General features: G+C 31.1%; 1 pseudogene; it reads right to left on the bottom strand.

The window, feature by feature from the left end:
- Nucleotides 1-259: 259 nt before the first annotated feature.
- LOC119585368 lies at nt 260-23,474 on the bottom strand (annotated as a pseudogene).
- Between the last annotated feature and the right edge of the window lie 228 nt (nt 23,475-23,702).

Raw genomic sequence — 23,702 nt, 5'->3', positions numbered from 1 at the left:
CTCTTTATTTGAAATTTTTTTAGAAATACTTTAACAACAATTAATACGAATAAAAAAGAAAAAAAATAAAAACAGCAATGGTGGTAGTAATAGTAGTAAGTAAAAATATTGTTGAATTATAGATCATTTTCCTAACAAGCGCAATGCATGATATAGAAATAACTGAGAAAAGAAACAGGAAAAAAAACTACATAGGACTCGTTCCACAAAGCAGTATTAACATCTACATCTGCACTGATGCTGCACTTATCAAATAATATTACATGGGAAGGCTAGGTTCCATAGCTGAGGTTGGTAAGTTGTGTGTGGATACGTATAAGAGAGTGCAGCAGGATGTGGAAGCCCCGGAGTCATTCCACTCTTCGCAAAATCTGTTGGATCAGCAGCAGCCATGTGGTGTGTAATAGGGCCTGACTGGACATGAGGTGCCACACTGCAAGGGTTGAATACTCCTGAGGCAAGTACTGGGCCAGTGCTGGGCAGCTCTGCCTTTACCAGGGTCATGTACAAAAGCTTACAGGTCTTGTCACCTGGTGGTCACAGGGAAGCGGCTGAAGATGGCAGGCTTGGTAGCACGGGGGTCGGGGTGGCAGAGTTGTTTGAGGGCTGGTGACTGAGTCACTAACTCTTGGTGTGGATTTTTCCTGCCTGTTGAAATCAGAGGTTCTCCATCTTCTCCATCTTTTTCCGACCCTTGTGAATCTTCTCTGGGCTGAGTCTGAGGACGCGAGCTTATGGCGGTGCCTTTCACGTCACATTGGGGTGACCATAGCAGCCCTTTGTCCTTCTCTCGGTCTGACCTCTCTCTGGCCCCCGTGCTTCTGGGCGCTCTGCGCCGGACGTCTACGTCGCTGCGCCCTTTTTTTCCGGCCCCCCCCCCTTTCTCTTGCGGCGCCGCTCTGGCCTCCGTGTTCCCTTTGCGCGCATCGCCTTCCTCCCTTGCTTTTCCTCACTGTTGGGGCACTTGGCTTGCATCCTTGCACTCACCGTCCCTTCTCGCCCTGTCTGCATCCTGCTCCTGCTCCCTCCCCCTGCCCCTTTTCCCATTTCCCTCATCCCAACTCTTCTTTCTCCCCGCCCGCCATGCTTCGTGTGCTGCCCGCCTGCGCTGGTCTCCGCTGCTTCTTCTTCGATGGGCCTTTGTCTTCTTTGCCCCCCACCCTCCCCCCCCGTCAGAGCCCGCTGCGGCTCCCCCTTCCACTGGCAGCCCCTTCTTCCGGCGGTCGTGCTCTCTCTCGGTTTGCTTGTAGTCTGCATCCAGTCGCCCTTGCCTTTTCTGTTCCCCCCCCCCTCCCTCCCGCTGACCTCCCCGCCCCTCCCCCGTCGTCCTCTCCGGTCCCTCTTTGCCCCTTTCCTGCTCTTTCTTCCCGCCCATTATCGGCCGGTGATCTCCGGTCGGTATCAGGTCTCCCCCTGGCTCTCTGTGGTCCGTCTCACCCTCCCTGCTCCCCCCCCTTGCCCTTGGGCCCCTCGGGCTGGAGCTGGCGGTCAGCTGTTCCTCCGCTTTCTCTTCTGGGGGTCTGCAAGGCCGCGTCCTCTCGCTCTCCGTTGCGCACTGACCGCGCGTTCCGTCTGGTCCTGCCCTCGGGCGTTTCGTTCCGGGTCATCATAACAGAACGCTCCACCGGCTCCGTGACCACAGATCGGTTGCAGACACGCTGCTGGCTTCCTCTGTGCAGCTGCTTCACGGCAAAAATCCCAAGCCAGGCTCTACGAGATAAAATAACGAACTCCAGGCCCTACCTTAACCACATGAAAGGCTACATAAATGCCACGGTGCAGGGGCAAGCGCCACCTGTCATATCTACACTCAGATAAAATGTCCCCTTCTCTTCCGGCAGAATACAATGGCAGCACTATCATCTGGCAGATCTAATATTTGGTTGTCCCCCATGAAGTGATTAGATATACTATAGAGACATATATTATATATATATATATAGACTATATATATATGCTAGATAGATGATATATAGATATACTATGTATACTAGCCTAAACATATGTCTAATAAACATACACACATATTATATATCTTATATATATATATATACATACATATATTATATATTATATATATAGATATATATGAGAGTATAGAAGAGATATATATAGATAGAGATATTATATGATATATATAATAGTATAGACAGATATATCTTATTGTTTGTGTTTTAAAAAACAAAAGTATATAATATATATATATAGATATAGTATATATACATATAGAGAGTAGGTATATATATATGATATATAGTATATAGTAGATACAGAGAGATATATTCTATTATATAGTAGATGATATATATGAGGAGACTATAGATATATATTATATATATGTATATTATATATATATATATATTACTGATATATATATATATGTATATAATTATATTATATATATATATATATCATATATATATATATATATATATTGGATATATATTGTATATATGTATATATGATACATATATATGTGTGTGTGTGTGTGTGTGTGCGTGTGTGTGTGTGGTGTGTGTGTGTGGGGGTGTGTGTGTGTGTTGTGTGTGGTTATGTGTGTGTGTGTGTGTGTGGTGTGTGTGTGCGGTGCGTGTGGTGTGCGTGTGTGTGTGTGTGTTGTGCGTGTGTGGGCAGTGTGTGGTGTGCCTGTGTATGGTGGCATGTGATGTGTAGGTGTATGTGTATGTGTGTATGAGTATGAATGTGTGTATGTGTATGAATGTGTGTATGTGTATGAATGTGTGTATGTGTATGAAATGTGTGGCTGGTGTATGAGGTGTGTGTAGATATATATTTATTTTTATATTAACGTATGTATGATATATATATATAATAATATATATATATATATATATATATATATTATATATATATAGCTAACGTATATACACATATGTATGTAATATACATATATTTATATGATATATTAAACATATATGTATGTATATATACATATATGTAGATGATATGATACATATATGGTATTGAATATAGAGTATATATATCTTATAGATCTATATATATATATATATATATATATATAGATTATATATATATATTTATATATTATATATAGATATTTATATTATATATGTATATAGATATCTATTATATATAATATATTATATATATTATATATAAATATATATGTATATATAACATATACAATATGTATATATATTATATACTCATAGATATATGATTATATCATACATATATGTATATATACATAAATATAGTGTATGTGTATCTATAATTTATACATATTATATTAGAAAAACATTTTTTTGATAGAGATATTAGATATATATAGATATATATATATAAATATAGAGACATATATATATAGATCGATATAGATATATATATAGATAGAGATAAGTATGATATATATATGATTTAGAGATATAAAGATAGTTATACATAGATATAGACAAGTTTGATATATAAAGATATAATATAGATTATGAGAGATATATAGATATATATATGATAATATATGATATAGATGCAAGATATATAAGATAAATATATATAGAGATAGAGGAATAGATAGAGATGATTGAGAGGAGAGGATCAGAGATCTATATAGATGAGATACCGAAAATAGACTACTAAGAGAGATGACGAGACAGATATACATGATAGATACCAATATATAGATAAATATGAGACAGATAGAATAACTATATACATATCAATATATACATATATTACACTATATCACATATCAATATAGTACATATATATACATTATATAATATCAATATTACATATATATACATATGTATATACATAAATATATAGACATATGTATATATATGTATATATATGTATATATCTATATATTATATCTAATATATATAAATATTATATACTAATTATACACATCACACACAGAAATATAACACATATATATACATTATAAATAAATAAATAAAATATTTATATATATATATAGAGAATATACAGAATATATATACAGAGGTATATAGTATATATAGAGATAGATTATATATATATATATATATATATTATACATATATATATATATATATAATATAATATATATATATAATATAATATATAATGTATAAGAAATAACATATAATGTGTGTTATATATATATTATATATATATATAAAAAGATAGATATATATATATATATGGAGATTATATATATACTGTACATATTATGTAGATAGGGATATATATATGTATATATACATTATGTATATATAATATAGATGATATATATATATATAAGATAATATATATAGGGTATATGATGTGTAAGATATATATATATATATATATAATAGTATATAATGTATATATGAAATATAATAGATAGATATAGATAATAGATATAATATATGGATATATATATATATATATAGATAATAATATATAGGTATATATATATATGTATATAATCTATGTATATATAGATATATATATAATATATATATATATATGTGTGTGTATAGATATATATACATATATATGATAAATATACATATATAGTATAGATAGAGAATATAATAAACGTCTATAGATATAGATGATATAGTATATATATATATTCTAATATATAGAGTATATACTATATGATATATATAGTATCTATGATATATGTATATAAATATAATGTGTATCTATTATATAGTATGATATATAATATATATATACAATATATATATATATATATAGATATATATGACCCCGCAACCTGATGTTCAGTGTAGTTTCCCAGGTTGGGTCACATCAGGTCCACAGCCATATCCGCGCTCATTGGACAGCGGATTCCAATCGTTCCCTGCGTGCTTACACAGCGCTCGTGTACTTAAACTGCAGAGCCCGAAACAAAATCACGCATTCCCTGATTCTAGCAGAGCAGACCAACCGCACAAGCACCACAAGGAACTGCCCAGGCCCTTAGCCGACTGGGGAGCCTGCTCCCCGTTAATCTCCGACTTTACCACCAGCACCCAGCCATACCTGTGGGCTCTCACACCCACAACAAACACTCCCCAAAGAGATAAGACAACAGTAACCTCAAATAGTAGATGACCAACTATCATTTACAAGAATATATATAGAAATATATAAATATTATATATAGATAGAGATATTATATATGAATATGGTAGATATAGTTTGCTTATATAGATATATAGATTATATATATTGTATAGATATCGTAAGATAAGCATAGATATGATACGAGAGAGATGGTAGATGCTATATATATATATATATATATATAATATATATTGCATATATATATATATATATATATTGTATGTATATATATATATATATATATATATATTGTATATAATATATATATATATATATAATTGATAATTATATATCTATATATTATAATATAGATTATAATTGTAATATATATATATACCTATATAAATATATTTATATATATATATATGGTAGCTATTATATATAATATTAAGATAATCTATATATACATATATTGTCTATTAATATATTGTATATTATAATATATATATCTAGATTGTATATATATATATATATATAATATATATATATAGATATATAGAATATTATATTATAGATATTGTTATAGATAGATAGATTAGATATATATAGATATATAAATAGATATTATATATCTATCTATATATAGATATATAATAAATATATATATACTATAGTATATATATATATTTGTATATATATAATATGGTATATATATATATATATATTGTATATATGTCGATATATAATATATATCATATATATATATATATATATAATATAGATATAATATATATATATAAATATATACTATATATATATATAATTGGGTGTGTCTATATGTATATCTTAAATATATATATATATATTATATCTATATATAGATATTATATATATATATATTGTATATCTTTATATATATTGTAATCTATATATCTATATATATAGTATATAGATATATATATAATAATATATTCGTCTATATTGATAATATATGGGATTATATATATAAGATATATATAGATAATATATAATATATGATATATTGTAGTGAATAGTTATATATTTATATATATACTATATATATATATATCCGTGTATATATATATATATTGTATATATATATATATATATAGATGATATATTATATATAATTAATTGTGATGTATATATATACGATGTATATATATATATATAGATTATTAAGTAATAGAGATAGAAATATAGATGATTGTATATTAATATATATCGATATATATAATATATTAGATATGTATATTGTTATATGAGATTTAGATATATATAGACTATAGGAGCATATATAGAAGTAGAGATATTGGAGAGATATAGTGATAGCGAGATAGAAGATACATAGTAGTAGATAGATATATATGTATATGTATAGATAGAGATATAATATAGATCAGAGATAGATATTGTAGATATATAAAGAGACATAAGATATATATAGATAGATATATACAATATAGAGAGAGATATGAGTATAGAGTGATAGAGATATAGAGAGGATAATATATATATACATATATATATGTATATATATATATATTATTATATATATTATATATATATAAATATATTATATAATTATATATATATATATATACGATATATATTATATATATATAATATATAAGATATATATTAATAATATATATATAAATATATATCTGTATATATATATGATATATATATATATATATATATATATTATATATATCTATATATACACAATTATATATTTATTATATAGATAAATATAGTATATATATATATATAGATTATATATATATATATGATATAAATATATATTAATATATATAATATAATATATATATATATATATATATATATATAATATATATTATATCTTTTCTTTTAACGGTAGGTTCATGGTCTGAGCCGCCGTGGTAACAGCATGATACTTGATTGTAGTTTTTCATGTTGTAATGCTTTGGGTGAGTCGTGGTAGGGTCCCCAGGTCCTTCCCGAGAGTGCCGGTGGTACCTTTTAGGTAACATTCTCTCTATTATCCGGGCTTTGGGACCCAGCACTGAGTGGGCTGGCTTGGCCACCAGTTGCTAGGTAGGCAATCAAGGGAGTTCTTGCCCAAGGGAAGAAACAGGGCGGTCCGGTGACTTGAACCCTCGATTCGATTGCCCGTCGTGACAGTGTTGCGTCGACGCTCTAACCATTCGGCACCGCGGCCTTGACGATCATGGTCCTTCCATGATTTTTTTTTAGCAATTTAGGAGCGGTGGTTTGCCATTGCCTTCAGCCGGTGTTTATCTGAGTCACACACTCATTTACCCGCACTGACTTGAGTGGTGGCCCACAGTGGCTAGGCAGGCAATCGAGGTGAAAGTTCCTGACCAAGAACAACGCGCGGCTGGTGATTCGAACCCTCGAACTCAGATGCGTCGTGCAGTCTGACCGACGCTTAACCATTCGGCCACCGCGGCCCCATATATCTTATAGAGAGATATAATATATATATATATAGGGATAGATATAGATATACATTATATCTAGCTAAGATACATATGGTGAGATATATAGAGAGTAGAGAGGAATATTAGAGATATACAGAGTGGTATTAGAGAGAGATATAGTATATATATAGAATAGTGGAGTATAGATATGAGAGATATATAGAGATATATAGAGATGATATATACATTATCGAGATCTTATTATCTATATAGATATATAGATGAGTAGATATAAGATATATATATAGAGATAGTATACATATTTGATATAGATACATATTAGTAGGAGAGAGATAGATATAGAAGGATTAGATAGATAGATATACATATTTATATATATATATATAGAAATATATATTAGTAGAGAGTAGAATAGAGAGATATAGACAGACATATGTGAGAGAGAGATATAGAGAGAGAGAGAGAGCGAGAATATCTATAGCATAGGACTAGATATAAAGGGTTAGACATAGAGATATAAGATAGATATAGATCTATATATTATATACACACATAGTTTATTAGATACATAGATAGAAATAGAGATATGAGTTAAGAGAAGTGTAGAGAGGGGAGATATAGATATATTTTATATCAGATCGAATATATAGAGTAGATAGATAGAGAGAGATAGAATATAGAGATAGATAGAGAGAGATAGTATCTATAGATTATACATAGAGATTATAGTATAAATATTAGAGAGACATAGTGGAGAGATATAAGATAGATAGAAGATAGAAGAGATATAGAGATATATATAGAGATACAGGATAGAGGGATATGATAGAGATAGGCAGATAATGTGAGAGAGAGATACATAGAGTATAGAGTTTAGAGAGATATAGATATGAGAGATCTCTAGGGGAAAGAGTGAGGAGAGGAGAGAGGGGATGAGATAGATAGATTGGATATAGAGATAGAGTATAGATGGATGAGAGATAAGAGGATATAGGATAGAGTATATAAGGAGCATATGTAATAGATATACTAGTTTATATATATAGATAGATAGTGATGTGAGAGATATATAGATAGAGATGTAGGAGAGAGATGAGATTAGATAGAGATATTAGAGACATAGTAGATAGAGATATATAGTAGATGGGAGAGAGTAGATAGAGAGAGTAGTATAGATAGAGACATAATTGATATATATATAGGACGATAGATATAGATTAGATAAGAGATGACGAGAGAGAGAGATATACAGAGGCGAGAGGATAGAGGAGATAGAGAGGAGATAGATAAACAAGAGATAGGGTAGATGAGAAGAGAGAGAGAAAGAGAGGAGACATAAGTTAGTATAGAAATAGAGAGATCGAGAGATATAGATTAGTATTAGATAGATAGAGTATATGATATATATAGATGATAAGAGAGAAAGATGTGATAGATATAATAGATAGATGAGATATATAGTAGATAAATAGTATATATAAGATAGAGATAATATATAGATATTATTATTAATATGACATACAATTAGATATATAGATATGAGAGAGACTAGTACATCACTAGCGAAGGAGAGAGAGATTAGAGATAGATAGATATAATAGAGAGTAGATGATAAGATAGTCTAGATATATATATATAGAGATGAGAGATAAAGGATATAGTATATAGATATAGATATAGAGGGATAAGAGAGAGATAATAGTAGAGTATAAATATGATGAGATACAGAAGGTAGTATGATACATATATATAGGCAGATATTAATAGAGACATATATTATGAGAGAGATAGATGATAGAGAGATATATAGAGAGGAGAGTAGATAGTATAGAGATTTGATATAGACAGATAGATATATATATATGATATATATGAATGTTTAGATATATATAGCTATATAGATAGTAGAGAATTGGATGATATAGTAATATGATGATATTAGATAGATAGATATGATTAGAGTTATACATGGATATTGGTACGTATAATAGTATTACGAGAGAGTTATATAGATAGATGATAGATATTAATGAAGATAGATTATATTTTATATAATAGATACCTGAGATATAGATATATGATTAGTATAGATATATTGGATATAAGATAGATAAAAAGATAGGAGAGTGAGATGTCTTATATATATATTCTGATAGAGATGATTAATAATAAAAATAGAAAGATATAGATTATAGAATAAAGTTGTTGATAGTAATCTAAAAATATATATATAATATAAGTAAGATAATAATCATATGCTAAGAGTATATATCGAGACAATAGATGGTATATAGAAGAGAGAGAATAGATAACATGAGATAAGATGAGATATATAGACAGAGCTAGAGTAGATAGAGAGACATATGATAGTATATGATATATATAATATATATATCTATGATAGATAGATAAATAGATGATTAGTAGAGATATAGATACAGACAGAGATAAGATAGAGTACAGACATAGAGATATTAGATATAGATTCAGATAGATGATAGATAGATACAGATATATAGATACATATAGAGATGAGAGAGTTAGATTGCATTACAGAGGAGATAGATATATATACATATATATGATAGATATATAGAGATATAGATATATATAAGAGATATATAGATAGAATAGATAGTATAGAGAGGTAGAGAGATATGATGATAGAGATAGATAGGAGAGATTAAGGTGGAGTTGTTGAAGAGTGTATAGAGAGAGAATAGTAGATATATATATAGATAGATATAGATATATATGATATAAATTATCTATATATAGAGAGAGAAGAATAGAGTATATAGTAGGATAGACAGATAGATATATAATATATAGGAGGATAGAGAAGAAGAGAGAGAGATATAGGAGATATATATAGGGATATAGAGAGTATTATAGATACATATATATGAGATATATATATATAATATTAGTATATGAGATATACATATATTATTAGACTATATAAAATATTAGATATATACATATATATTAATAGATAACAGATAATATATATTACATAGATTATATATATCCGAGATATAATTATATAATTATATATATATATAGATATGATATTTATAGAGTATATATATATGAACATATATATATATATAGGTATATAGATATATATATATATATATAGTACATATATATATTATAGATAGTATATATATATATAGATATTATATAAATTATACAATTATATATATTATATATATCTATATATATAGGATATATATAATATATATCCATATATATATAGAGTATATATCAGTATAATATATATATGAAATATATATATAGTATTATCATAATCTATATTCATTAGTCTTTTAACAGTAGGTTCATATTATAATATTAGATATATATATATATATATATATATAATATATATATATAGCTATATATATAATATATTCTATATATATATCATCTATCTTATATATGAACTTTGCCGCCGGGTGCTCCGCCGTGCCTGGCAGGGCAGGCCCAGTCTTGGGGGCCGTACATTCCTGCCGTGTTATGTCGCCCTGCACTGGTTCTGTCTGGAGTTTTTTTTTTTTTTTTACCCTCCCGCCCCCTCTTTTTTTGCCTGCGTCTGATTCCGTCCTTTTTACCCCTTTTCCTTTTCTCTGGCCCCCCCCCCCCCCCCCCCCCCAACCCCCCGCGATTCATCATTGCCCACTGCGTATGGCGATGCAGACGAGAGATCGAAGGGTAATGAGTACACTATGGAGTCTATTAACAACAAAAATAGCCTTCAGAGCCTGATATAGATAGAGATGATGATAGATATATAGATAGATAATAATAGATATAGATATATATATATAGAGTTATATAGTAATATGATTATAGAGATAATGAATAGTAGAGATAGATAGTAGAGACGAGAAGATTAGAGAAGATATGAGGATTATAGTATAGAAGATAGATAGGTAGATAGGAGAGATAGATGTAAGAGATATAATATATGGATAGAGATATATACTATATGGATATATATATGATATATTATATAGATTACCATATAGATACGTATAATTTAAAGTATTAGTAGATATATAGAGATATAGATATATAGATATGATATAGTATGATCTATATATCATATTACTATTATTAATCTATATATATTAATATGATATATTAATATATAATGTTAATATATATATATATTAATATATATATTAATATTATATTATATATATATATATATATATATATATTAATATGATAATTATGTATAAGATATTAATATTATATAAGTAATATCTCGATATATATATATATATTAATATAAATATATATATAATATATTATATATATATATATATATATATATATATATTAATATATATAGTATTAATATATATATATAGATATATATATAATATATATATTAATTATATATATATATATATATAATATATATATATATATATATATATATATATATATATTATATATTATTAATAATATATATATATATATACTATATTAAATCTTAGATATATATTATATATATATATATAATATTAATATGATATACTATATTATAGATATATATATATATTAAATATATATTATTAATAATATAATATATATATTAAATATATATACTATAATATATATAGAATATTAATAATCTAGTATATTAATATAATTAATATATATATATAATATATATATAGATAATATATATATATATAATATATAATATATATAAATATTATATATATTAATATAATATATATATATATATTATATATATATATATTATATATATATATTAATTTTATATATAGTAATATATATATATATATATAATATATATATATATATATATATATAAATATATATATATCCTTAATGATATAGTAATATATATTATATATATATTAATATAATTATATATTAATACTATATATATAATATTATATATATTAATATACTATATATATTAAATAATATAATATATATATATATATATATATATTATATTATATATATGTGTGTGTGTGTGTATATATGTGTATTAATATTGATATATATATATATATATTAATATTAAACATATATAAAAATATATGAATGTCTATCTTTTATTACATATCCACATCTTCTTTTTTTTTATATTATCTATCTATCCTGTGAGCATGCAACAGATACCCATGTTAAAACATCTCCTTCCACCAACTCTGCAGGTAGTAATAACAATAATTCCATTGATAATGAAGATGATGATGAGTCCTAGACCTTACCTGTAAGCCTTCTGCAGTCTTGAGCAGTCCTGAGAGAGCTTCCTGTGGTATATGCACCACACCACGATACATGAAGTCCAGGAGTGCTTCCATGTCCTCACTTCTAACATCCTTCATGTAAACTGGGAAATCACAATTATCCATAATTAACTAATGACAAAATCTTTACAAAATAGACTTTCCAAATTATGCATGTAAGATATAATAGTGCAGGTCTTCTATCAAATGTTGAGTAGTAATAGTTTACTTTATAAAAAATTCTTATAGACTTGTGAAGGTCTAAACGGGAATCTTTATTTGTGTTTCAACCACTTTTTCCCTGCCATAACTTAAATAAATATTTTCATATACAATACATGTTTCTAAAACAAAACAAATATACAAAAATAATATTGTTTCTCAAAGCTTACCTATAGGATGCTTGCATGGGTTTGTGGTAAACATCTCTTTGAAATATTCACTACACATAGACAGCACAAACTTATGAGCTGGAAAGAGACGGCCATCACATGCGAGTGTTGCATCTATCAGATTCTCCTGCAAAGGATAGACAATATATTATTAAAATTAAAGATCTTTTTATGATAATTCTACAAAATAACCAATAACAAAAAGTAAAGAATATGTTAAACTTAATATGTAGTATAAGAGTGTTTTCTATAACTGGAAAAGTAGAGAAAATAGAATCACAGGAAATAAAAAGTAATGCATCAATGGACTATAAAACTGTTACTGACCAGGTTCAGTTATATAGAGTGAATTACTATACACTCTAAACTTAGGGTAGATTATAACATATTACTTATGAGGCCTCTATTTATGCCTTTCTTCCTTGATGTCAATTTGCCATCACGGGAAAATCTGGCCTGCAAGCCAGATGACACGAACCTGCTGTCATGAGCGTTTCAGATGAAGGCTAGGGTGACAGGAAAGACTCACCATAAGTGGAAAATCCTCTTGGGAGGTTGATTAGACTCATTTGGTGATTCTACATTATTCCCATCACTAAATAAGTGTGGAATGTAATGTCCAAAAGCTATGAATTTAAGAGCAAAGGCTCCATGGAGGATTCCATTTCCATGTTCAGCATTGTATTCCTGGTGCTGTGACCAGCAACACAGGTTGTAAAACATAACATGTATAAAATAATGTTAAATATCTCTATTTTTCTTTCATTGAGAGATATGGAGTCTGTGCAAAGAAAACAGTTTATTACAATCTGGATAATGCAAATCACATGGTAAATATGGATATACCAAAAAAAAAAAAAAAAAAAAAAAACTTATGCATAAAAAGAGGAAATAACACTGCAAATAGGAGACACAGAGTCTTGTCACTGCACATGTTTTTGTGTGCACCTGGCCTATAAGTTGCACACCCAGTAAAGCAGCTGCTCAAGCAAGCCTGATGTCCAGATTTTTGGTTATGTGACTGCTGTGACACAACTGGATCTAAGGGGTTAAGCAACAGTCATATTAGTCTTCTCTGTCCAGGGATCCCTAGACAGCCATACCAAGTACTATTCAGCTACAGAGTGGGATTGGTGACACTATGCACAGTGTCCCTCCATGGAGAAACATTATCCCTAATAAGACCTAAGCGTCTACAATAACCTAGATAAACTAATCACTGAAGATAGTTCTGGATTCTATGAATATCATTGCATATCGCTTAAAATAATTAAAATAAAAGAAGACACCAAACTTAGAAAAGCCAATACTCCCATTTTATTCATTATCATACATCATATAACCTAGCAGATGCTCCATATTTCATCAGAAACAAAAAAATCCAACAATACTCTTTCCAATTGTGGACTAATAAAAATCAGATGAAGCAAATACTATAACTGAAATTGAGTAAAATATCATTAATTGTCAATCATGACACAATCTTGCCACCCATATGGTTATACCCTGTGCAAAGTCAAGTTTCTTGTTGATTTCATCCATTATTGTTATTTTTAACTTTCTTCTATCTTGATATTTGTGGATGGTATTCCATAATTGTTCTCTGGTTCTCACTTTGTCCAGTAGGACGTGAATAATATCTGAAGTGAGCTTCGTGTCTTTGGCAATTCAGAGTTGGCATTTGTTTGCTTTCCTTGTTCAAATGAAGATTTGTCTGGATAATCTTTAAAATTTTAATGAGGCATTTTTACTAGCTGTAATATTACTTTTTGCTACAGCAAAATTATACCTAATATATAATAATCACCATTTAAACAAGCAAGTAATACATTTCCTAGAAATTATACTACAGCTTTTGTTTTGCCATGATTTTCATCTCATTTCCTGTTACAGCTACAAAAGTATCCCATTCTATAAAAGGATCCTTAAACAGAATAGACTTGTGACTGGCCCTTTAGCAACATCCTTTCTGAATGTAACAATACCATACGACAAGCCACACCAAAATGAAACAAAGCTTGGAAAAAAATCAATTAACTTCAGTATCGTACATCAAGTTTTGAAAACATTATTTAAGATTCCTTGACAAAATACAAAATTTCATTCACAAAAGATGGTCTAAAATCCCACATATCTGAGAGATTCACACAATAAGACACTTGAAATTGAAGAATACATACAGCTCCATATTCACCATATCAACTTGAAAAAAATAATACATACGAAGTATCTTAAAGACCGATACACATAACTACCTTTAATATATATAATAATAGGATCATTACTTGTATAGTAAGGGAATCAACATTCATTTTAGAAAATGCATATCTTCAAATGAGCTGTGCAAGGGTCTCCTGTTTCAAATGAATGGCAATGAGAGTATGTGAAATGGCATGTATGGGACAGGGAAGCAGAAATCTAAAGAATAAACTTTCATTCTAGAAAATATCCTTACATTTTTTATATGGAGTGAATCCTGTTTTTTTTTTTTTTTTTTTTTTTTTTTTTTTTTTTTTTTTTTTTTTTTTTTTTTTTTTTTTTTTTTTTTTTTTTTTTTTAACTGGAAGACATTCATTTTCACATAGCTTTAAATTATAACAAAATATTCATGTTCTGCCTTCCAAAAATGGGGGCCTTGGCATCACTGATATCATAATTACTGCAATACCTGTATATAGCAATAGGTATCTTGTACAAGCTGCATACAGACATATCAATATATATCAGCCATATCAAAGTTTTCCTCAGTTTCATTATATTCACTGAATTAGAAATAAAGTACAATAAAATACTAAAATTACAGAAGAATTTCAGCATCCAGTAATGCATGAATATCAAACTATTTCTTGTCATTAACTTCTATTAATTTGAATATATAATGCTTCATTGTACCTACAGATTGTTATAGATTCTGTAACAAATATTCAAAGAAAATAAAAACATCTACCTGCATTATTCATAACCTATTCCTTAACCTAATAGAAACATTGAAATAATTTGTATTTAATCAAACCTGTACGTAGCTATATAGTGAATGATTTTGAAGTTTCACCCCTTACCTCTTCTCGAAGAGAGTATAAGAGCTGCGACAGTGTCGAGAGATGGTTGTTCCATCTCAATGCTATCATCTCTTCTTCAACATTAGCCCTAGAAAAGAAAGCCATTATATGAGTGTAACAAGAATGTTTCATGGATAATTCATTTCTAGCTGATTAATATAGATAAACAAATATATATACACACATTTTCTTAGAAAAAGAATAAGGAAAAATCACTTCAAAATATTGTACTGAATGTGGCACAGAGGTTTCCTTTGTAATGAAATATAAGGATCCATCACATAGTTATGCATGCATTTCATACACTCATACACACTTGCTCTGTAAATATTAATGAATCCGAACATATCTGTATAATTTTTCACATTCATTCTTATTCTTATATAGTCTTACAATGCACAATCAAAGTAGAAACCTGATATTAAAGTCACAAGTACCCATATCAGTTCTTCATAGAAAAGCTAGGTAAATCTCATGAACTATATATCAGCATTAATACATCAAATAAAGTGGGACAGCTCCCTTGTCTTTATTTTAAAAATATAGCAAATGGTGTAGGATTGTCTCTTACCAGGTCACTACTAACTGTTTTAGAAAAATTAAGTATAAGCATCCACGTAATTAAATACAATAAAACAAAGTATGGGAGACATTTCAGAAATAATACTTTATAAATATACTTTTCAGTAAAAATGTATAGGTACACTGGAAGTGGCTTTGGAAACCACAAATATAAAAATCAGTGTATCAACTCTTAACCCTTTCCCGACGGGTGGTATTCATAGTGGCCTGGGCCCCGCTGCCAGGGGCTCATAACGTCACCCTAGCATGTGCGACCGCTCATGCCCAATACCAGCATCTTGCCTTTTCTTCGTAATACTAAGAACCCTATGTTGTATTTTCAGTATTATTATTTTCTAAGGTCTCTATTTGCCATATTTTCTGATAAATCAAGACTGTAGGATATTTTTGTTGTTATATAGACTCCATAGTTGATCATTATTCGTTCTGTAGTCTGAATAAAATAAGCAGTGTGTGGTATTATAGAGTCGAAACTGTAGGTTTTGTTGTATTTTCTTTTGCATTTTTTTCAAGTTATTTTATAGGATAAACTTTAGTTTCAACAGCTTTATATTATCACTTCCATATAGATATAATTTCATGTTCAGTGTTTTTACAAATACGTGATTTTTTTTTTTTTTTTTTTTTTACCAAAACACATATCGGTATTTTCACGTGGTTTTACATCATCACTTTGTGAATACTATATAATATCTCTGTAGTCGATTACCAACGTAATTTTTTTGACACTAACCTCAGAATCCAGAGAAACCTTTATGAAATGCATAGTATAGGAAAAATGAGAAAGTGTTAAAACTACTTAATCACATTTTCAGTGGCAAAAAAAATATTATTCTGCCATAATTGTAAAAAAAATCATGCCATGGCAATTCATACAACCATGGCATGTATGTACATGCCACCGGCAGATAGTCCAGGCATGCCATGGCATGTACGTACATGCCACCCGTCGGCAAAGGGTTAATATCTTTTGAATAATTTTCAGTTCACATAATAATATAACTGTCTTTCAACCAATCCCAATTAACATGGTCTTAAATACCAGGGTAACATTCGGCCTTCCCAGTAACAACAGGTACCAGCCCAAAATTTGAATTTAAAGTTAATTAAGAGTACTGCTGAGCATTACTGATCACCTATGCACAATATAACATTATTTGCAATATCTATGTTGAGCATGGAAAATAATAAAAGTTGCAATGACACATGGTGTATAAGATAACATTAAAATCCATCCTAGCAAACATATTTGTTCTTTCTTTCACATTCCTAACTATCTATTACATGGCAAAATACACATTCTTATCCCTTTGGATCTGGGTGCCTTGCTGTCTGTATGTTTACCAAAATCAGGGCATTAGGTTTACTTGGGTGTGCATTATGTAGGCCAGGCGTGTACGAACACTCATGTGCGATGTCAAAATTCCTTGGCTACTCTTTGTAATGTTATAATCTTTTTCTGCCATTAATTGGCATTTTCCAATATATATATTTATCATTAGATATACTGTATCCAAATGGTAATAGATTTTTTCCCACAGAATCCATACTATCTCTATTTTTTAAAGAACAATGAATATACAAAAGCAAAATGTTAATGTCGAGTGTTCTGAAACATGGTGTAATTGTTAGTCACAATCCACATGATAGAAGGGGTGGATGCTGGTATGTGGCAGAAGAAAGATGGTCTGGGTAAGCACAGGTAGATTGGAGAGTATCATCAGTTCTCTCATGTTCATTTTCAACCAGGTTTCTCATGAAGGAATCAGGTATAGAAGATGGATGGTTGCCCATCTTCTATTTTTGAGGTTACTGGTGTCTTATCTCTTTGGGGAGAATTTGTTGTGGGTGTGAGTGCCCACAGGTATGGCCGGGTGTTGGTAGTGAAGTCGGAGATCAACAGGGGAGCCGGCAGGCTCCCCAGTCGGCTAAGGACTGGGCAGTCCTTGTGGTGCTGCTGCTGTTGTCAGGTTCTGCTGGAGGATCGGGGAATGCTGATCTCGTTTTTCGGCTCTGCAGCTTAAATACACTAGCGCTGTGTAAGCGCGCAGGGAACGAGGGGAGCCCGCTGTCCAATGAGCGCGGACATGGCTGTGGACCTGTGTGACCCAACCTGGGTAACTATGCTGAACTCCAGGTTGCGGGGTCGTGCTGCTACACAGGAGTGGTCAAGATGAATAGGTAGGGATCATTATTCATTCCAAGTTCAATATGATGCCATTTATGGGTTTAATGTCAGCTACGCATTCACTGCTTTTATTTTTTACTTTATTTCAAACTTCCTGTCTAATCTCAAAACAATATGTAAATGCTTAGATGGATTTGCATCAGCTATTATCCAGTAATTAGTCTGAGAGGTAAACCAACATCAACGCTCATGCATGCACTGACGTAGTGGCATCTAGTTCTCAGTAGCAGTACATATAAACTTCGTTTTTGGTACATGTTACAATATTCTGTAATTCATTTTCTTCCTTTATTTTTGTTTCTTAAGTGTTTGCAATACATCTAAGCATTAATTTTCTAATGACAAAAAAATTATTAACGATGCATCCACAAAATGTCAGTGAGGGAAAAAAAAGTGAAATGACAAATAATAGGAACTACCTGTATTTGGCCACTTCCCAGGATAATACTTATGTCTATCTTGATCAGGTGCTATCCTGTTTTCAGTTTCAGCACAAGCTACAAGATAAGTTCTCTCTTAGCTTTATGTACTTTTTCACTGGAATTCTTATGCCACTTTGTGTAATGCAGGACTTTCCTGCTTCAGCATATTTTGAGATATATACAAGACATTTGGTATTCTAGACAAGGTTGTGATACACTGAAATTTGTTAGAGTTCATATCATGTCATTAGGCAGTCTTCATTATCCATACTGGAAGTAATGTTGGTTTATGGAGTGATAAGAATAAGTTTTTGTTTAAGTTTGGAATTTGATATTCTCTCTCTTTCCCTCACTCATTAACTCACTAACTCACTCATCAACTTACTCACTCACTCATTCACTTGTTAACCCACTCATTCACTCATTACCCACTCACTCACTCACTCATTAGCTCACTCACTCACTCATTAGCTTACTCACTAACTCACTCATTAGCTCACTCACACACAAAAAATAAATCACAATTTTTACTTACAATATATACAAGAGGAAAGTGGCCTGCATCAGAAATACTGTCAAAGCCACATGGCAATCTGAACTCTAAGCACATAGCCCACATCACTTTCCTCATACCATAGCCACAGTAGTAGTTAAAAGCACAGAGCTGACCTGGTATCAGACTGGGGGAATGCACCCTCTCCTTTTACTGACTCCCTCTCATTCTTTCTCACAATGTAAGTTCTGTCCTGATGGCCAGCCAAGTCATCTTGTGCTGAGTGCTTTGTGCACTGTCAAGGTTTAGAAGGTAGAACAGTGTTTTCTTGTACCACCTGATCAATTTGTAAGCAGTGGGATAAGATAAAGGTATTAGGAAGATAATTCATGGGGAAGCACATCCATGATTTCGTGATGACTAACTAAAAGATGGCCAAAGTCTGGATTCACCATCCAGGTCAGAAACACTTATCCCAAGATGACTGAAAAAACCCTACTGCCTTAGTATATTCTCTGTTTTGCAGTGCTCAGACCAGAAGCGTTCTTTTCTTACACTCAAAATACAATAGAAAACAAGGGCTCATTTGACTTGTACCAGAACATAAATCAGCTCAGAGTCACTGCCACTGCTGGAGTCAGAGTCAGTGTTGCTATTCAGGAAACCACTTCCCTTCATCTGAAACCTTGTCAATCTGTTATGTAAGGACACTGCCTTGCTGACCATCTGACAAAGAGGGAACTTCAGCAACTAGTCTATGCAGAAATGTTGGTCATGGAGGGGTCTGAAAACTAATTTCCATGCAAACTGAATCCTACCAATGAAAAGGATTTCTGGCAGCTACATGTAATGTTGAGCTACAGTGCCTGTTGGTAATGGCATTTTTTTGGCAACACTAACACCTTGACAAACCTTTAGTTACCCACCTGCCTTTGATAAGAAAGGTTACTCCTGATGAACTCAGGTGACTCTGATCCTTTTTTTTCTCCTTTACTGACCCACTTTTACCTTTAGACTTATAACTTAGGTTGGCCAGGAGGACCAAAATGATTGGTTTCATTTTAGTTACAGATTGCACTTGTGATCATTGCAAAACGATGTAAAGTTGTAGATAGGTGTATTATGGTATATCATATATGTTCATAAAGTACCCTGAAGATTTATCAGCAAATATGGAACCAGTTCAATTTTTGGCTTGCCAAAATATACATAGGGGAGGGGAGATGTCTGCTGGCTTTTGCCAAAGCATGGAAGGCACTGATGCCAACACAATCACGGAGAACAATACACATCGTGCGAGAGTAAGTTTAACCAATAACACATTATTTGCACCTTTTTATATAATGCACATGATATGCCATATGAACAAGTTTCTCAAAAGCACACATTCTAAATCTTTCAGTTCTAAACATTTCTACATCAGGCAGATATCAAGTGCATGTTATTTGGCTGGGTAGGAAGGGCTGTAAAAGGGAAATGGGTTAGTCCTCATTTACCAATGTTGGAAAGTTACATATTAATATTTTCTTCTGACTCTTGATAGCTTCACACATAAATTAAAAAATCTAATTCTACTATTATTATTATCATTATCATTACTATTATCATAACACTTAACAATGAAGAATGGCAACACACTCTACCCTGTTAATGATACAATAGTAAAATACCCTATAATCAAATCAGTTTTACTGAAAAGTGAGATCCACCTGGATTTCATCTACAAGACTCAAATTCCAATATATTTAGTTTGTATATAGTAGCTGCTTCTATCAATGTTAACAATGATAATAGTAATAATAATATAAACTTTTCCCTCCACAAATTTAAGGAATTGGGTACACAGATGGGATCACATAAAACTCTAACTGATTCCTTGGTAACTATGCACTTCTGGAATAATCAATGTGTAAACAAAACTAATAAAATAAAATAATAGAGGAAAGGGCAAAGTATACATGCCCATGGTTTCATGTTACTAACTAGCAGTAGTTCAGACTTGGTTGTCATACTGTGAAGATATGTGTGTGTAATTGCTGTATTTATTGTATTGTGATATATACATTATAATAAAAATGTCCTATACATTCATTGGAATAAATCACATACCTTCATGGTTACCTTTAAAAACTTGGAATTCCAATAAGTTCCCCAAGCTTATTGGTGAGACTTAGAAACTAATAGTTTGTGACATAAATGAAAATCTGAGTCATTCTAACTGCATAAAATTACACAAGCATTTATGACTGTCTGTGGAAGTATTATTAACCCATTCCAGATGAGTGGCATGTACGCACATGCCATGGCATGGCGGGACTATCTGCCGGGGGCATGTATGTACATGCTATGGTGTATGTATGGACATGCCATGAGTTATTTTTTGTTACAATCACGGCAAAAGATTATTTTTCAGCCAGTGAAAGTGTGAATAAATCGTTTTTAACACTTTCTCATTTTTACTATGGAAAAAAAAAAAAAAAAAAAAAAAAAAAATGCAACAAACCGGCGATTTCAACTCCATGATGCTGCACACTGCTTATTTTATTTGTTAAATGATCAACTATGGAGTCTATAAAACAACAAAAATACCTTTTAGTCTTGATTTATCAGGATGTTTGGCAAGTAGAGACATTAAAAAATAATGAAAACTGAAAATACAACATATCTTCGTAGTATTACGAAGAAACGGCATGGGATGCTGGTATTTGGCATGAGTGGTTGTGCATGCTAGGGCAACGATATAAGCCCCCAGCAGTGGGGCCCGGGCCACTATGAATACTACCTGTCGGGAAAGGGTTAATCATAATAAAATCAAATCTTGCCAGAATATAAATGGTACAGGCATTTAGCACTGCAGTTGCTTGAATAATTGCAAATGACCTTGATTTACAGGTGATCTGTATCTATGTACAGCCCTCTTCTGGAGAAGTACGACATGTGAAAACTAGCTCTTGGCTATCCAAACTACAATTCTATAAAAAATATATCTTTTGAATATGAAAAATAACATCTTTCAATACTACCTCTCCAAAAGAGGTCTACATAAACAAAAGTTTCAAAGAAAAATAGTTTTAAGAAACTGAATGCATGTTAGATGTACATCTGCACTCACAATTAATGTGATAGTTTTAATTAGGAACCTTTTTTTGTTATGAATATCCCTCATCAAACTCTGGGGTAGTAAAATGCGTGCTGCATACATAGTTCCCATGAATTTTGCAAAAGTCACATGTATTTGTTTTACACTCGTAATAATTTCCTTTATCATCAAGAGTTTGTGACATAATCAACGGTATTCCCCTCCAGGTTACAAATATGTACATCTGCCTCTGTAAGCCATGACGCGTCCACGGGAGTGGTCCTGTTCCAATACCTCTTTTCCTGGCATATTTTCTAAGTAATCAAGACACAGAATACTTACATGGTGAACCAGAGCTGCTTAACGACACTCGAAGATCTCAATACACCGATTCAAAACGCCAGTTACAACCTCAAAGGCTCGAAAACGAGGAGAATGGGGCAGCCCTTGAAACAAACACCAATATGTAAACAAATGCCGGGGTGTGCAAACCGCCGATTGGCCAAGTCCGCGCAGCACCTCCGGCAACGGACCACTCGCAATCGAGGTTGTTTCCTAAAGCGATTGCGATTGGTCAGAGTGCGGGCCAGTCAGCACGCAGGAAACACGGCAGATGTGTGCAAGGGGCGACGAGGGTTGGGACGCGATGGCCACCCCACTCCCATGCTCCAAAATGATCAAATACCACCACGTACGGAAGAAGACAAAG

The sequence above is a fragment of the Penaeus monodon genome, chromosome 3 (genome assembly GCF_015228065.2).
Source record: "Penaeus monodon isolate SGIC_2016 chromosome 3, NSTDA_Pmon_1, whole genome shotgun sequence".
Taxonomy (NCBI): domain Eukaryota; kingdom Metazoa; phylum Arthropoda; class Malacostraca; order Decapoda; family Penaeidae; genus Penaeus; species Penaeus monodon.
The sequence above is the reverse complement of the archived record's forward strand: the minus strand, read 5'-3'. Positions and strand labels throughout refer to the sequence as shown.